The sequence below is a fragment of the Ranitomeya imitator genome, chromosome 3 (assembly GCF_032444005.1).
Source record: "Ranitomeya imitator isolate aRanImi1 chromosome 3, aRanImi1.pri, whole genome shotgun sequence".
Taxonomy (NCBI): Eukaryota; Metazoa; Chordata; class Amphibia; order Anura; family Dendrobatidae; genus Ranitomeya; species Ranitomeya imitator.
Genome location: NC_091284.1, coordinates 171,869,951 through 171,885,766, shown reverse-complemented (window position 1 = coordinate 171,885,766; position 15,816 = coordinate 171,869,951). Strand labels below are relative to the sequence as shown.

Here is a 15,816-nt window from a genome sequence, read left to right as displayed (position 1 = left end):
AACGGGCGGGCCAGTCCATAGCTTCAATGCCTTCATCTTGCAGGAACTGCTGACACTCCAGCCACATGAGGTCTGGCATTGTCCTGCATTAGGAAGAACCCAGGGCTAACCGCACCAGCATATGGTCTCACAAGGGGTCTGAGTTTCTCATCTCAGTACCTAATGGCAGTCAGGCTACTGTACCTCTGGCGAGCACATGGAGGCTTGTGCCGCCCTACACCATTACTGACCCACAGCCAAACCGATCATACTGAAGGATGTTGCAGGCAGCAGATCGCTCTCCACGGCATCTCCAGACTGTCATGTCTGTCACATATGCTCAGTGTGAACCTGCTTTCATCTGTGAAGAGAACAGGGTGCCAGTGGCGAATTTGACAACCCTGGTGTTCTGTGGTAAATGGCAAGCATCCTGCACGGTGTTGGGCTGTGAGCACCACTCCCATCTATGGACGTCGGGCACTCAGACCATCCTTATGGAGTCGGTTTCTAACCGTTTGTGCAGACACATGTACATTTGTGGCCTGCTGGAGGTCATTTTGCAGGACTCTGACAGTGCTCCTCCTGTTCCTCCTTGCACAAATGTTGAGGTAGCTGTCCTGCTGCTGGGTTGTTGCCCTTCTACGGACCCATCCACATCTCCTGGTGTACTGGTCTGTCTCCTGGTAGCTCCTCCCGCCTCTGGACACTACGCTGACAGACACCGCAAACCTTCTTGCCACAGCTCGCATTGATGTGCCTTCCTGGATGAGCTGCACTACCTGAGCCACTTGTGTGGGTTGTAAAGTCCGTCTCATGCTACCAAGAGTCTGAAAGCACAACCAACATTCAAAAGTGACCAAAACATCAGCCAGAAAGCATTGGTACTGAGATGTGGCCTGTGGTCCCCACCTACAGAACCACTCCTTTATTGAGTGTGTCTTGATAATTGCCATTAATTTACATCTGTTGTCTATTCCATTTGTACAACAGCATGTGAAATTGATTGTCAAACAGTGTTGCTTCCTAAGTGGACAGTTTGATTTCACAGAAGTTTGATTTACTTGGAGTTATATTCTGTTGTTTAGGTGTTCCCTTTATTTTTTTGAGCAGTGTATTTGTTTAATATTTTGTACAAAATTACTAACATGCTTTATTATGGTAATGTGAACAGCACCTTATTCAGCCGACTCCTTCCAATCTCATATAGGCCACCAAGTGGGCATGGTGATTGCACGGAGAAAGTGTAGACAAGCACCAAACCTGGGGAACACGTAAAATACAGCATGTCTGTTCCTTGTTCCCCCCCAACAGCAGATGTTGGGGGATAGTGATGCTGAACTCATACAGGCCATAGGTAGTAATTCAACGCACACTCCTTTAGATAAATTGTTTTCCTATTTCACGAAAAGAAACTCAGATGTAAGCACAGACATGAAAGGTGCAGAAATATGCGATCCTTGCCTGGGTCTTATTCATAATGTCGCTGTGAAGAAAGGAAAAACATCACGTAAATATCAAAATATATACACATATATACATTATATACAATATAAGCCATGGTCACCTGGGCAAAACACAGCTGCTACAAGTTTTAACCCCAAGCAGCATATAGGACATCAGTGCTTCAGTATTGTTGGCAGGCAAAGGAAGGTACGGCCGCAGGGTATAACATTGGCATACAGCTGGTAGAACGGCTTAGATCGGCCAGTAGGTTGGGGGGGCCTCATAAAGGCCACAAATCCAGGGTCACAAGAGAACATACAGGGGTATGTCACATGCGACATTAATGACATATCAAAATATATGGCATGATCGTCTGACGTTTCCAGAACTCCCACTTAGGGCTCCGCTCTGGAGTGCTGGTGCCAGAGCTTGGTTTTCACATGCGAGACACGGACGTGTTTCTCGCAAATGGAAAAGAGCCCATATGAAGAGAATAGAGGTTCCCATTTATGCAATTTGCTGGAAAAGCTAGGTTTTTACTATTCTTATTGCTGCACCAAGTCATCTTATATTTTCTCTTCTGCTGTACCACAAAGGAGTCAGGAGATTCCTATTGTGCCAATATATGAAGATCCCAAATGTCCTTACACCAGCGCGATGGGTGCCACCTCTCGGACGTGGAATAGACAGGAGAGCAGCCTGCAGACAAGCATGTCTGTCACTGGATGGTTGGGGGATACACTAAGGCTAGGTTAAAATTGCGTTAGGGCAATCCGTTTAGCGCATATGCTAGCGGATTGCACTAACAATGTCCCAAAAAGGATCGCGTTCGGCGATACCGCTAGCGCAGATACCCGATCTGCGCTAGCGAGGAACGTACCTCAGACGCTGCAAGCAGCGTCCGCGGTCCGTCCGAAACAAACGGGACATCACTAGCGCGTGCCGAAAATGGCATGCGCTAGCGATGCGCTAGAGATCCGTTAGCACATTGCCGTCAATGGGTGCGCTAACGGATCCGTTGCATGGCGCTAATTGTGACAATTTCGCCATGTAACGGAGTCCGCTAGCGTTAACCCATTAACGCAATGTGAACCTAGCCCAAGGCTGTACGTAGTGTTTGCCGAGTGCTACTGAGGCTCTCTCTGTGAGCTGCATTGTCATTTGGGCTCCAGGAACACCACCATCTAGTACTGGCCCTTTCAAAAGCGAGATTTCAACTTTATTCAGGCAGTGGCAACTCCTGTCCATATGGACATCATAGTGTGAAGGAGGATCCGCCACTCAGGACTCCTTTCAATAATCTAAAATGGAAACAGGAGCTCAATCCTGGTTTTGGCAGATTTGAGCCATCCATGTATTATATGTTTGGCCACGGATGGATCCCCCAAGCAAAATCAGCTGTGTGCGGGAAACCGGATCTGATTCTCGCCATGGCTCCAATGTAAAAGGGATTGTCTCTAATTAGACATCCCCTAAGGCTTTAATTCCTAGCAAGTTCAAGAGCATAGTTCTGGAATAGGATATGGCCATTCTTTAATATACTGTATATAATATCTGCTCAAACGTCCCGTGATATGGAAAAAGTATACCGAATTATAGCTGACCGCTATCTCCTATGTGCCTTCTGCAAATGGAATAAACATTTAGTGCTCATTCAGATGTCTGTGGATCTCAGACCGCCATGATTGACAATCATGCTGATGAACCACTGAGCTCAGTGATTGGCTGGAGCATTAATGTAACCTATTGACGTCACATCATCGCTGCAACCAAAGCCCAGACAGGAGTTGGTGCTGGATCTGGAGTGGTGACCACTATCTTTATTTTTCTTTGTATTAGATTCTGATTGCTTTGAGACCATTTTTCTAAGGCTGGGTTCACATTGCGTTAATGGCAATGCGCTGACGGCATCCGTTACATAGCGGCACTAACACTATGTAACGGATGCGTTAGCGCACCCATTAACTGCCATTATTTAGCGCATCACTAACGCATGCCATAATCGGCATGCGTTAGCGATGTGCCGTCATTCTGTGACGGACCCTCGGACGCAGTCTGCAGCGTTTTCAGGTCCATCACCGCTAGCACAGATAGAGCATCTGCGCTAGCGCGATCGCATAAATGCGATCTTTTTTGGCACTTGCGTTAACGCAGTCCGTTTAACGTATGTGTTGAACAGACTGCACTAACGCAATGTGAACCTAGCCTAAGGCCGGAGTCACACTAGCGTATAATACAGACGAGTGCTATGTGAGAAAACATTGCATAGCACTCGGCCCAGTGTTAGTCTGTGGGGCAGATCACATCACCGTATTTATTCTCAGGCATATTCTATGTGCATGTAAAATCGGAGCATTCTGCAATTGTACGCGTATATCATCCGAGACTCTCCAATGCAAGTCTATGCTTGCGAGAAAAAAAAAAAAAAATCAGACACCACACAGAGCATCTGTGTGACTTGCCAGAAATATGCACACGTTTTCCTCATTTCAGCCCATTGAGCCATAAAAATGAAATGAGCAAAAGCAGTGAGAAATTTAAAGCCAAATGGATGTCATACGGATACATAGGTGCGAGAAAATCATATCATCGCATTGCAAACGGATTAAACACAGATGACCAAACGGTGAACACTTGTGCAACTCTCGGGCGAGAGAATCGCACTGATTTTTCATACAGTAAGGTTGCCGTCACACCAGCAGTATTTGGTCAGTATTTTACATCAATATTTGTAAGCCAAAACCAGGAGTGGAACAATTAGAGGAAAAGTGTAAAGGTACCGTCACACTAAGCGACGCTGCAGCGATACCGACAACGATGTCGATCGCTGCAGCGTCGCTGTTTGGTCGCTGGAGAGCTGTCACAAAGACAGCTCTCCAGCCACCAACGATCCTGAATTCCCCGATAACCAGGGTAAACATCGGGTTACTAAGCGCAGGGCCACGCTTAGTAACCCGATGTTTACCCTGGTTACCAGCGTAAACCTTAAAAAAACAAACACTACATACTTACCTTCAGTTGTCTGTCCTCCGGCGCTCTGCTTTCCTCTGCACTGTCATCGCCGGTCAGCCGGAAAGCAGAGCGGTGACGTCACCGCTGTGCTTTCCGGCTGGCTGGCGCTGACACAGGATGCAGGAGGAGTGCAGAGAAGCACAGCGCCGGGGACAGACAGCTGAAGGTAAGTATGTAGTGTTTGTTTTTTTAACGTTTACGCTCGTAACCAGGGTAAACATCGGGTTACTAAGCGCGGCCCTGCGCTTAGTAACCCGATGTTTACCCTGGTTACCAGTGAAGACATCGCTGGATCGGTGTCACACACGCCGATCCAGCGATGTCAGCGGGAGATCCAGCGAAGAAATAAAGTTCTGGACTTTACTCAGCGACCAACGATCTCCCAGCAGGGGCCTGATCGTTGGTCGCTGTCACACATAACGATTTCCTTAACGATATCGTTGCTACATCACAAAAAGCAACGATATCGTTATGTGTGACGGTACCTTAAGGCTATGTGCACACGTTGCGGATTAGGCTTAGGAATTTCTGGTGTGGATTCTGCCTCTCCTGGCAGAAAACGCACCTGCAGATTTGTCGCGTTTTTTTGTGCGGTTCCACAGTGTTTTTTGTGCGTATTTGCTGCGGTTTTATTGCGGATTTGCTGCGTTTTTTACCCCTGCGGTTTTCTATAATGGAATGAGTACAAAAACGCTGCAGATTCACAAAAAAGAAGTGACATGCTACTTCTTTTAAACCGCAGCGTTTCCGCAGCAGATTTTCCGCAAAGTGTGCACAGCTTTTTTTTTTTCTCATTGATTTAAATTGCACTGCAAATCAATTGCGGATCTGCAGCGTTTCTGCACTGCAAAAAACGCTGCGGATCCGCAGAGAATCCGCTACGTGTGCACATAGCCTAATAGAAACATATGCACCACTTCTGCATTTATCACCCACTCCTGGTTTTGGCTACAAATACTGATGTAAAATACTGACCAAATACTGCTAGTGTGACAACAGCCTTAGGCCTGTTTCACACGTCAGTGTCTCCAGTACGAGAGGTGACAGTTTCCTCACGTACCGGAGACACTGACACACGTAGACACAGAAAAATCAATGCATCTGTGCAGATGTCATTGATTTTTTGCGGACCGTGTCTCCGTGTGCCAAACACGGAGACATGTCAGTGTTCGTGGGAGCGCACGTATTACACGGACCCATTAAAGTCAATGGGTCCGTGTAAAACACGTACCGCACACGGACGTTTTCCGTGTGCAGTCCGTGTCCGGTGCAGGAGACAGCGCTACATTAAGCGCTGTCCCCCCCACTGGTGCTGAAGCCACGTTTCATATCTTCCCTGCAGCAGCGTTTGCTGCAGAGAAGATATGAATAATAGTGTCTAAAATAAAGATCTATGTGCCCCCCGCCCTCCCACCCCCTGTGCGCCCCCCGCTGTTCTGAAAATACTCACCCAGCTCCCTCGTTGGCTGTCGCTGCTTCCTGTTCTGGCCGCATCTTCTCCTGTATGCGGTCACGTGGGGCCGCTCATTTACAGTAATGAATATGCGGCTCCTCCTCCCATAGGGGTGGAGCCGCATATTTTCATTACTGTAATCGGCGGGTGCACACAGGGGGTGGGAGGGCGGGGGGCACATAGATCTTTATTTTAAACACTATTATTCATATCTTCTCTGCAGCAAACGCTGCTGCAGGGAAGATATGAATCGCGGCTTCAGCACCAGATGCTGGTACGTGTGGTACTCAGCACGGTGCGTGTGGTACCCAGTGGGCACACGGGTGGCACACGTGTGCCACACTGATGTGCCACAGAAACGTAGGGGCACACGGACACGGATAATTCCGGTACCGATATTTTCCGGTACCGGAATTATCTGGACATGTGAAACCAGCCTTAGTGTGACGCCGGCCTAAAAGTTCAATCCCTTTAAAGATGAAGGTCCTCTATGGTCCAAGGCACATCCTTCTATCTCAAATCATTCCTTAGCAATGTTTGCAATGTGCCAAAGTGCATTTTCCTTTTCCCACTGCTCCAAGAACCAGATCTAAGGCTTATTTATCTACGGTGGCTGCTTTCTACAGTGTATACGGTCATCTAGGGCATTCTGTCTGGTCTGGGGATATTCAGCGCCATAAGAACTGTTCTTCAGCAATAGGTACTGCACTAATTATTCTGCGTAGTGGAGTAAGTGGGGTGGCCTTCCAGAAGCATCAATGAGCCTTGGGCACCCATGAGACAGTTGACGGTTCACTAGTTCTATTTCTGGACCACTGAATACAAGACCTTATGGTGAGGCCATGTTCTGACCCAATCATCTAGTCAGGGCCGTATTTAGAGTTTCTGCTGCCCTAGGCACTTTTAGTGCTGCCTCCCTCTTTGGTGAGTATGACACCATCGGCAGTGACTTTGCCATAAATCGCTGATGTGAAAGTAGCCTTTTGAAGCAGATCCGGCAGTTTTTCTGCATCTGCCGCGTAACGGATCACTTACTGCAACACTGCGTTCGGCCTCATTCATTCCCTGTGGGATTTGCAACACTTGCCGTGATCTGGCAAATGCGGTACTATACCTCCCAACTTTTGAAGAAGGGAAAGAGGTATAAAGTTTGCGGTGCGCATAGTGCGCCGTGGCAAATTTTAGGTCACGCCTATGACCACACCTATTTCACAACTAGTCACACCCATATCCACGTCCCAACCACACCCATTTAGCACAGCTGATCACACTCTTTCATATACAATAATTATAACCAAAAACAAATATGGCCACACAGTGCTCCATACTGTATAACGGCCACACATGATGCTCCATACTGTAACATGGCCACACACAGTTCTCCATACTGTATAATGATCCCACATGATGCTCAATACTGTATAATGACCACACATGATGCTCCATACTGTATAATGGCCACACGATGCTCCATACTGTATAGTGACCCCACATGATGCTCAATACTGTATAATGCCCCCCTCCCATCTTGTATGCATGGCTCATCTCCCATCCTGTATGCATGGCTCATATTCCCCCCTCCTTTATGCATGGCTCATATTCCCCCCCCCCTCCTGTATGCATGGCTCATATTCCCCCCCTCCTGTATGCATGGCTCATATTCCCCCCCCCTTCTGTATGCATGGCTCATATTCCCCCCCTCCTGTATGCATGGCTCATATTCCCTCCCCCCCCTCCTGTATGCATGGCTCATATTCCCCCCCCCTCCCGTATGCATGGCTCATATTCCCCCCCCCCCCCCCCGTATGCATGGCTCATATTCCCCCCCCCCCCCGTATGCATGGCTCATATCCCCCCCCTGTATGCATGGCTCATATCCCCCCTTCTCCTGTATGCATGGCTCATGTTCCCCCCTTCTCCAGTATGCATGGCTCATATTCTCCCTTTCTCCTGTATGCATGGCTCATATTCCCCCCCCTGTGTGCATGGCTCATATTCCCCCCCTCCCCTCCTGTATGCATGGCTCATTCCTCCCCTCCTGTATGCATGGCTCCCCCATCCTCCCACCCTGTATGCAAGGCTTCCCCATCCTCCCACCCTGTAAACATGACTCCTCCATCCTCCCCCCGTCCTCCCCTCCCTCTCATACTCACCTTTTTCTCACTGTGTGGCGCTGTACTTCCCGACATCTCTGTCCCCGCAGCAACTTCCTGCCTGTATGAGCGGTCACGTGGTACCGCTCATTAAGGTGATGAATATGTGTCCATATTCATCACCTTAATGAGCGGTACCACATGACCGCTGAGGACAGGACGAGCTGCTGGCGCTGAGACGGAGTTGGAGCAGGCACCGCTGGAGGGTGAATATGAAGTCTTCAGGGAGGGGGCGGGAGAGAGGGAGGGAGGGCGCTTGACCCCGGACTTTATAAAAAAAAAACACCTTGCTCAAGTGCGCCCCCACATCCTGCCGCCCTAGGCACGTGCCCTCAAGTGCCTAGTGGCAAATACGGCCCTGCATCTAGTCATCACCATTTGGCCCATTCCAGTGTAGTTCAGATCCCAACACCTGCCAGTTATTACATGCCACCATGTGACAGGTGCCATTTGCCTGAGATAATCAATGATATTCATTACACCTGTTAGAGATAATAATGTTATGGTCGATATAGAATTTTGCAGGTAATATTTCATATTTATCAACTATAAATGACAGTATATGTTATATCACAGAGCGCTGCCTGTCCTACGAGGCCATTGAACTTTTCTCTTCAAAACTACAACACGTGGAAAGTATTTCCAGGGACTTGTGGCGGGTTTGTTCCTTGAATGACCTCGAATTGCTCGCATGGATATTGACATCCAGAGCAGCACTTGCTGGAAGGGCGGTGGAGAGAGGGGTGGGACTGTTTTTAGAAATGTCTGTGTAGACGGCTGTTGACCTGCTTTATTCTGCTGCCTGTTTGGTAAGGAGGAGGTTTCAAGGCTCCCTTTGCCTCGCTGCTTATCCGGCTACAGAGGTGACAAATCCTAGGTTTCCCTGGATTAGTGAGGGCCTGTCCTAGCAGCCCTTGTGATTTTATGTAAGGTGGAGTTGCCTTACATATGGAGTCAGTCTTGTGTAATAAAAATGCCCGCCGTATCCAGGTTTTGTCGTTGAGTAGCTGGCATTACAGACAGTAGGATCTGGTAAAAAATAGTTGTGAATTCACTATTGAATATAATAGTGATAGAATCATTTTTTTACAATTCTACTAGTATATTGTTCTATATTTCTATGGATCTCAGTACAGTATCTGTGCAGTAACGTTTTACTATGTAGTATGAACATGATATACACTAACAGTTCTCAGTCCCAAATACCAAAACATTTTACGTCTTAGGCCTCATTCAGACGTCTGTGTTTCACGTCTGCATTTATTCTTTATCATGGATAGAACACACCCATTATAGTCTACGGGACTGTTCACATCTTGATTTTTTTTTCGCAGACAAAGTTTCATGGCACATACTTGCCAAGGAAAGTCTAAGGGTTTGTAACTCGGGCGGTACACTGGCGCCATCCTAGTTCTGCCCATTTTTCATTGTGATGAGAGAAGCTGGAGAAACCATCATCAGGTTTTTTTTGCATAGTAGAAAAGATGATGAAACACTGGTGGCAAAAACTAACACACTGACCAAAGAGCATGATGTAAATCTGAACCAAAGCACTGATGAAAATTGCTCTGTTTGTCATGTGCACAAAAAACCCAGACATCTGAATAAGGCCACAGGGAATGTGCATTAAAGGGAATGCCTAACAGAGCCCCAAGTGCCTCTTAATTTGGGGAACAAGCTGGATTGACAGGTTGAAATACAAAGGGAGATATTAGGGAAGAGGTGCCGAAATCTGTCTGGCAGCCATCATAGACCTTAAAATGATCCTCTAGTCCAAATCAAAAAGTTGACTTTACATGTCAAATGTATAGTGAACAAACCTGGTATCCTTCTTTTGGATGAACCTGCCGTCATTCCTCCATTCTGAAGTCACATTTATATCTTCCCAAAGTGGCTACTTATTTCTATGAATTTAGAGCATTCTGCCCTTCAATCGGACCAGCACCATCAGCAGCACAAACATAACCATAGCTAGCCATGTGAAGATGGTTGTTGAAAAGAAGGCTATGTTGATGATGCATTTGACATTTATAGAGGGTAAATTTAGTTTTTAAGTGTCATAGTCTGCAGGATACGCCAAGCAAAGTTTAAATTGGAGCGGTAGATGGATGAAATAATGCCCACCATGGCCTAGCTCCATTATTCCCCAATGCTAAATGCTACCTCTAACTTGCAGCTTGTGTTTGCCATCTTGAGAGCAGAAATTAATGTCTGCAGGCAGTAGCACTAGTAACTACATTTACAATGATGCCTTGGCCAGATAATTCATCAAAAGCTATGGTTCTGTAAATCACTGCAAATTGTGGGTCTGAGTCTGGATACTCATATGCAGCTCTAAGGGTATTTGCATATGTTGCGGATTTTGCTGCGGATTTTTCCACTGCGGATTTTCACACGGTTTCTTCTGCGGATTCCTCTGCGGGTTTTCAACTGCACTTTCCTATTGGTGCAGGTTGAAAACCGCTGCGGAATCCGCAGGAAGAAGTGACATGCTACTTCTTTTTTTCCGCAGCGTTTCCGCACGGAATTTTCTGCATCATGTGCACTGCGGTTTTTGTTTTCCCATAGGTTAACATTGTACTGTACACCGCATGGAAAACTGCTGCGGATCCGCAGCGTCAAATCCGCTGTGGATCCGCAGCAAAAACCGCAACGTGTGCACACAGCCTAAAGATCCCCATAGACATTAATAGTTCATCCAACTGCTATCTCTCCCGACTCCCCCACATGCTTGAGCGCTCAGTTTGGCCAAGCGTTGCTGTGTTGTGTATGAAAGCTGTTACCAGACTCCTCTGGCAGCTGACTACCTGAGTAAGGCCGGGATCACACATACGCGAGATACGGCCGAGTCTCGCTGGTTAAAACCAAGCTCTGGAACTCCGGAGCGGAGCGTGTGGCCGCATAGCAATACATGGAGCCGCACGCTCTGCTCCGGAGCTTGGCTTTAACAAGCAAGACTCGGCCGTATCTCGCTGTAGTGTGACTCCAGCCTAACAAAGGGATCAGCGCTTGGAATTTCAAAGTGCAATACCTTTTCTCTCCCAACATCATCCTTCGGCGGAGATTTGGGAGGCCCCCAGAGACATAAGACTATCGATTGATCCTGCTTATATTGGTGGGTTCTGGTGACTTTGGTCTAAAGTGGATGGAAGGGCCTTAAAAATATCCATATATATTTAAACCACAAATTACGGCAGGCTAGCAATAATACTTATCATAGTAACGTTTGCATATCTTTCCAGTGATATTTCCTCATGGCACTTTCAAGATAATACAGTTTGATATGGTTTTTCGGAATGTAATTTATATTACTAGTCATCCTTCATTAGAACATTTATTTCTTACCTTAAAGTGCATCTGTCAGCAGGATCAACCCTTGTAAGCTATCTATATGGGCATGTAGGTTATAGAAAGTAGAAAAAAAAGATACATTGATATCTGTGATCCAATGTGTAGTTCCAGAGAAATCCACATTTTTCTTAATATGTAAGTAAGCTGTTATGATCTATGGGCCTTACACAGATCTCCCCGAGAATCTGCTTTCAGTTTATTATAAATTAAAGGGGGCGTTACCAGTGGGAGACATGTAGTGAATGACAGTCTGCTCTCCTGATCTATATTAGTAGAATAATAGGAAACAAAAAAGCACAAATAGGGTCTCATCCCAAGGATTACTCCAATTAATGTTAGAGAACTGCTCACCTGGTGGTGCAGAGTAAGGCCATGTTCACACAGTGCGTTTTTTACCGCGGAACCGCGGCGGTTTTGCCGCTGCGGTTCCGCAGCTGTTTTCCATGCAGGGTACAGTACACTGTACCCTATGGAAAACAGGACACACTGTGCACATGGTCCGGAAATTGTAAAAAAAAAAGACGCGCTGAATAGCTCCCGGAAAAAAGAAGGAGCATGTCAATTCTTTTTCCGGAGCCGCAGCGGTTCTGCACCCATAGACCTCCATTGTGAGGTCCAAACCGCAGTAAAACCCGCAGATCAAAAATATATCTGCGGGTTTTACTGCGGTTTGATGTGCAGAACCGCTGCAGCAGGAAGTGCGGGGAGCGGGCGGAAGTGCGTGGGCGGAGTGTGGCTGCCCCCCCCGTGTTCCGATCCCGCCCCCCCGTGCTCCGATGCCCCCCCCCAGTGCTCCGATGCCCCCCCCGTGCCCTAATCTCCCCCCCTTATACTCACCCGGCGTCCCGGTGTCCGTCCGGCCGTCTTCTCCCTGGGCGCCGCCATCTTGCAAAATGGCGGGCGCATGCGCAGTGCGCCCGCCGAATCTGCCGGCCGGCAGATTCGTTCCAAAGTGCATTTTGATCACTGAGATATAACCTATCTCAGTGATCAAAATAAAAAAATAGTAAATGACACCCCCCCCCTTTGTCACCCCCATAGGTAGGGACAATAAAAAAAATAAAGAATTTTTTTTTTTTTTTTTTCACTAAGGTTAGAATAGGGGTAGGGTTAGGGGTAGGGTTAGGGGTAGGGTTAGGGGTAGGGTTAGGGGTAGGGGTAGGGTTAGGGTTAGGGGTAGGGTTAGGGGTAGGGTTAGGGTTAGGGGTAGGGTTAGGGCATTTTCAGCCATTTTAACCCTAAAAAAATTCCAAGAAAACACACAGACTCTGGCTAGAAAACTGCATCAAAAAAACGCATCAAAAAACGCATCAAAAACGGACCAAAAAAAGGACCTGCGTTTTCTGCCAAGAGCTGCAGTTTTTTAAAAAACAGTCAGGAAAAAAAAAGGATGGAAATCCTGAACGTGTGAACATACCCTAAGGGTATGTGCACACGTTGCGGATTTTGCTGCAGATTTTTCCGCAGCGGATTTGGAAAATCCGCAGTGCAAAACCACTGCGGTTTTCACTGCGGATTTTCACGCGGTTTCTTCTGCGGATTCCTCTGTGGGTTTTCAACTGCACTTTCCTATTGGTGTAGGTTGAAAACCGCTGCGGAATCCGCAGGACGAAGTGACATGCTACTTCTTTTTTTCCGCAGCGTTTCCACGCGGAATTTTCTGCATCATGTGCACTGCGGTTTTTGTTTTCCATAGGTTAACATTGTACTGTACACCGCATGGAAAACTGCTGCGGATCCGCAGCGTCAAATCCGCTGCGGATCCGCAGCAAAAACCGCAATGTGTGCATAAAGCCTAAGAGCATGTAGATGTCAGCTGCTGCAGATCCACAGGTGGGCAAACTGACTTCTCAGAGACGTTATCTACTACTAGATGGCAGCCCGATTCTAAAGAATCGGGAGTCTAGAATCCATATATACTTTATTTATTCAAATGTAAGAATAATACAATTAATAAATAATAGTAAGAAAGAACAAAAATAATAGGCAGCATATGGAGAAAACACCAAACAAAAGTTCAAAATTGGTGTGAAAATGTCACTGAACCACTTCACAACTAAATATATATAGTTTTGGTAAATGGTATTATCATTTTTTTGACGAAATTCGGCAGGAGCTTGAAGAGCAACGTCACTGGGCCCGCCTCCACGCAGTAGAAACTTGCTGTGAGGTAAAAATTCAAAAATCACACCAAAATGGCGGGCGGAGTGTGTCACAGTACGGCACGTTTCTGATTGGTCGCTCGCAGCAGGCGGCAACCAATCAGACACTGGACACTGATGACGTCACTTATCTCCGGACATTAGCTCCGGACATTAGCTCCGGACAGGAAGTTGGCACAAATTGCAGGAAGTAGTATTCTAGGCAATTATATATTAGACTAGATGGCAGCCCGATTCTAAAGAATCGGGAGTCTAGAATCCATATATACTTTATTTATTCAAATGTAAAAATACAATTAATAAATAATAGTAAGAAAGAACAAAAAATGGCTGCACTCACCAGCTCTTGACAATTCTTGTTATTTAAGGTACAGTTACACAGGATCCATGAACATGCTTATGAGGGGAGGGATGAAAGACATCAGACGACAACTTTGCGTGTTGTGGCAAATGCCACAACAACGGTTCTTTGCTTAAGAACAATGTCAGGTAGTAGGAAAATAGCCAGTTAATAATAGGCAATAGTTCTTTGCAGGAATGCAGATATTAATAAATAGGCAGTTTATATTGCAGAGAAATTGCTGGGCAATAATGGACAATGTCCTTATGTGGCAAATAATAGAGCAATATACCCAATGTGGCAAAGAAGAGGTTAATAAACGGCAGTCTCTCAGTATAACAGTCAGTGAATAATAGGCAGTATATGGAGAAAACACCAAACAAAAGTTCAAAATTGGTGTGAAAATGTCACTGAACCACGTCACAACTAAATATATATAGTTTTGGTAAATGGTATTATCATTTTTTTGACGAAATTCGGCAGGAGCTTGAAGAGCAACGTCACTGGGCCCGCCTCCACGCAGTAGAAACTTGCTGTGAGGTAAAAATTCAAAAATCACACCAAAATGGCGGGCGGAGTGTGTCACAGTACGGCACGTTTCTGATTGGTCGCTCGCAGCAGGCGGCAACCAATCAGACACTGGACACTGTTGACGTCACTTATCTCCGGACATTAGCTCCGGACATGATCTCCGGACATTAGCTCCGGACAGGAAGTTGGCACAAATTGCAGGAAGTAGTATTCTAGGCAATTATATATTAGATATAAGTGTCTACGGGTCACTTCCGTCTGTCTGTCACGGAAATCCCAAGTCGATGATTGGTCGCGGCCAGCTGGCCGCAACCAATCAGCGACGGGCACAGTTCGGCCGCAAAATGGCCACTCCCTACTCCCCTGCAGTCAGTGCCCCCTCCATACTCCCCCCCCAGTCAGCGCCCTTCACCCACATAGCATTGTAGCAGTCCATTAAACCGACTGTGTTACACTGCGGCATAACGCGGTGTAACGCAGTCTGTTAACACTGCTATTAACAGTGTAGGGTGAGTATATAACTTTTTTATTTTAACGGGGATATGGTGCCCACACTGCTATATACTACGTGGGCAGCGTTATATACCGCGTGGGCAGCGTTATATACTGCGTGGGCAGCGTTATATACCGCGTGGGCTGCGTTATATACTGCGTGGGCTGTGTTATATACCGCGTGGGCTGTGTTATATACCGCGTGGGCTGTGTTATATACTACGCGGCTGTGCTATATACTACGTGGGCTGTGCTATATGCTACGTGGCTGCTATATATGATAACAAAACCAGGCAACATATTAAGACCCAGGGGAAGTTAGTGCACTAAGTAGTGCAGTAATACCCACAGCCAAAGCAACAAACCAACTCCATGCAAACTACTAGAAAAGGAATACCAACAGAGCATAGAGGTAATGAAAAATAGTAAATTTTAATAAATTAACAAGCATAAAGTGCATCATAAGTCAATATACAGTAAGGTGCAAAAGGATGGTTAAAAAGAAGGGTGAGTATCGCCCACAGAATATTATTCACTATATACAGTTAGGTCCAGAAACAATACACTACTAATTTGTACAGTGCAAAGCAAAGAAAAAGTTAGATTGTAGTATTATCGGCACACAACTCATCTGCAGAGAAAAGTAGGTGAAAGTGGCTGTGTAGAGCAGTGTTTTTCAACCAGTGTGACATGGTCGGGTGTGCCGCGGGGGAACGGGAGTCAGCTGTTCTCTGTGCCGACTGTCAAGCTGACAGCCGGCACAGAGAAGCTGCAGCGCGCCGGCTCCCGGAGATCAATTGTACTCGCAGACATCTACCAGCTGCGAGTACAATTGAGGCTCTGACCGCTGGGTCAGAGCGACGCCAGCAGCGTGATCAAGTCATGTGATCACGCTGCTGA

At 46.7% G+C, this 15,816-nt stretch overlaps 1 protein-coding gene across 3 annotated transcripts in view; it reads right to left on the bottom strand.

Annotated features, from left to right (window-relative positions):
- Positions 1-15,816, bottom strand: part of BCOR (BCL6 corepressor) — a 199,204-nt gene that overhangs the window by 62,282 nt on the left and 121,106 nt on the right. The gene's annotated exons all lie outside the window — the stretch shown is intronic.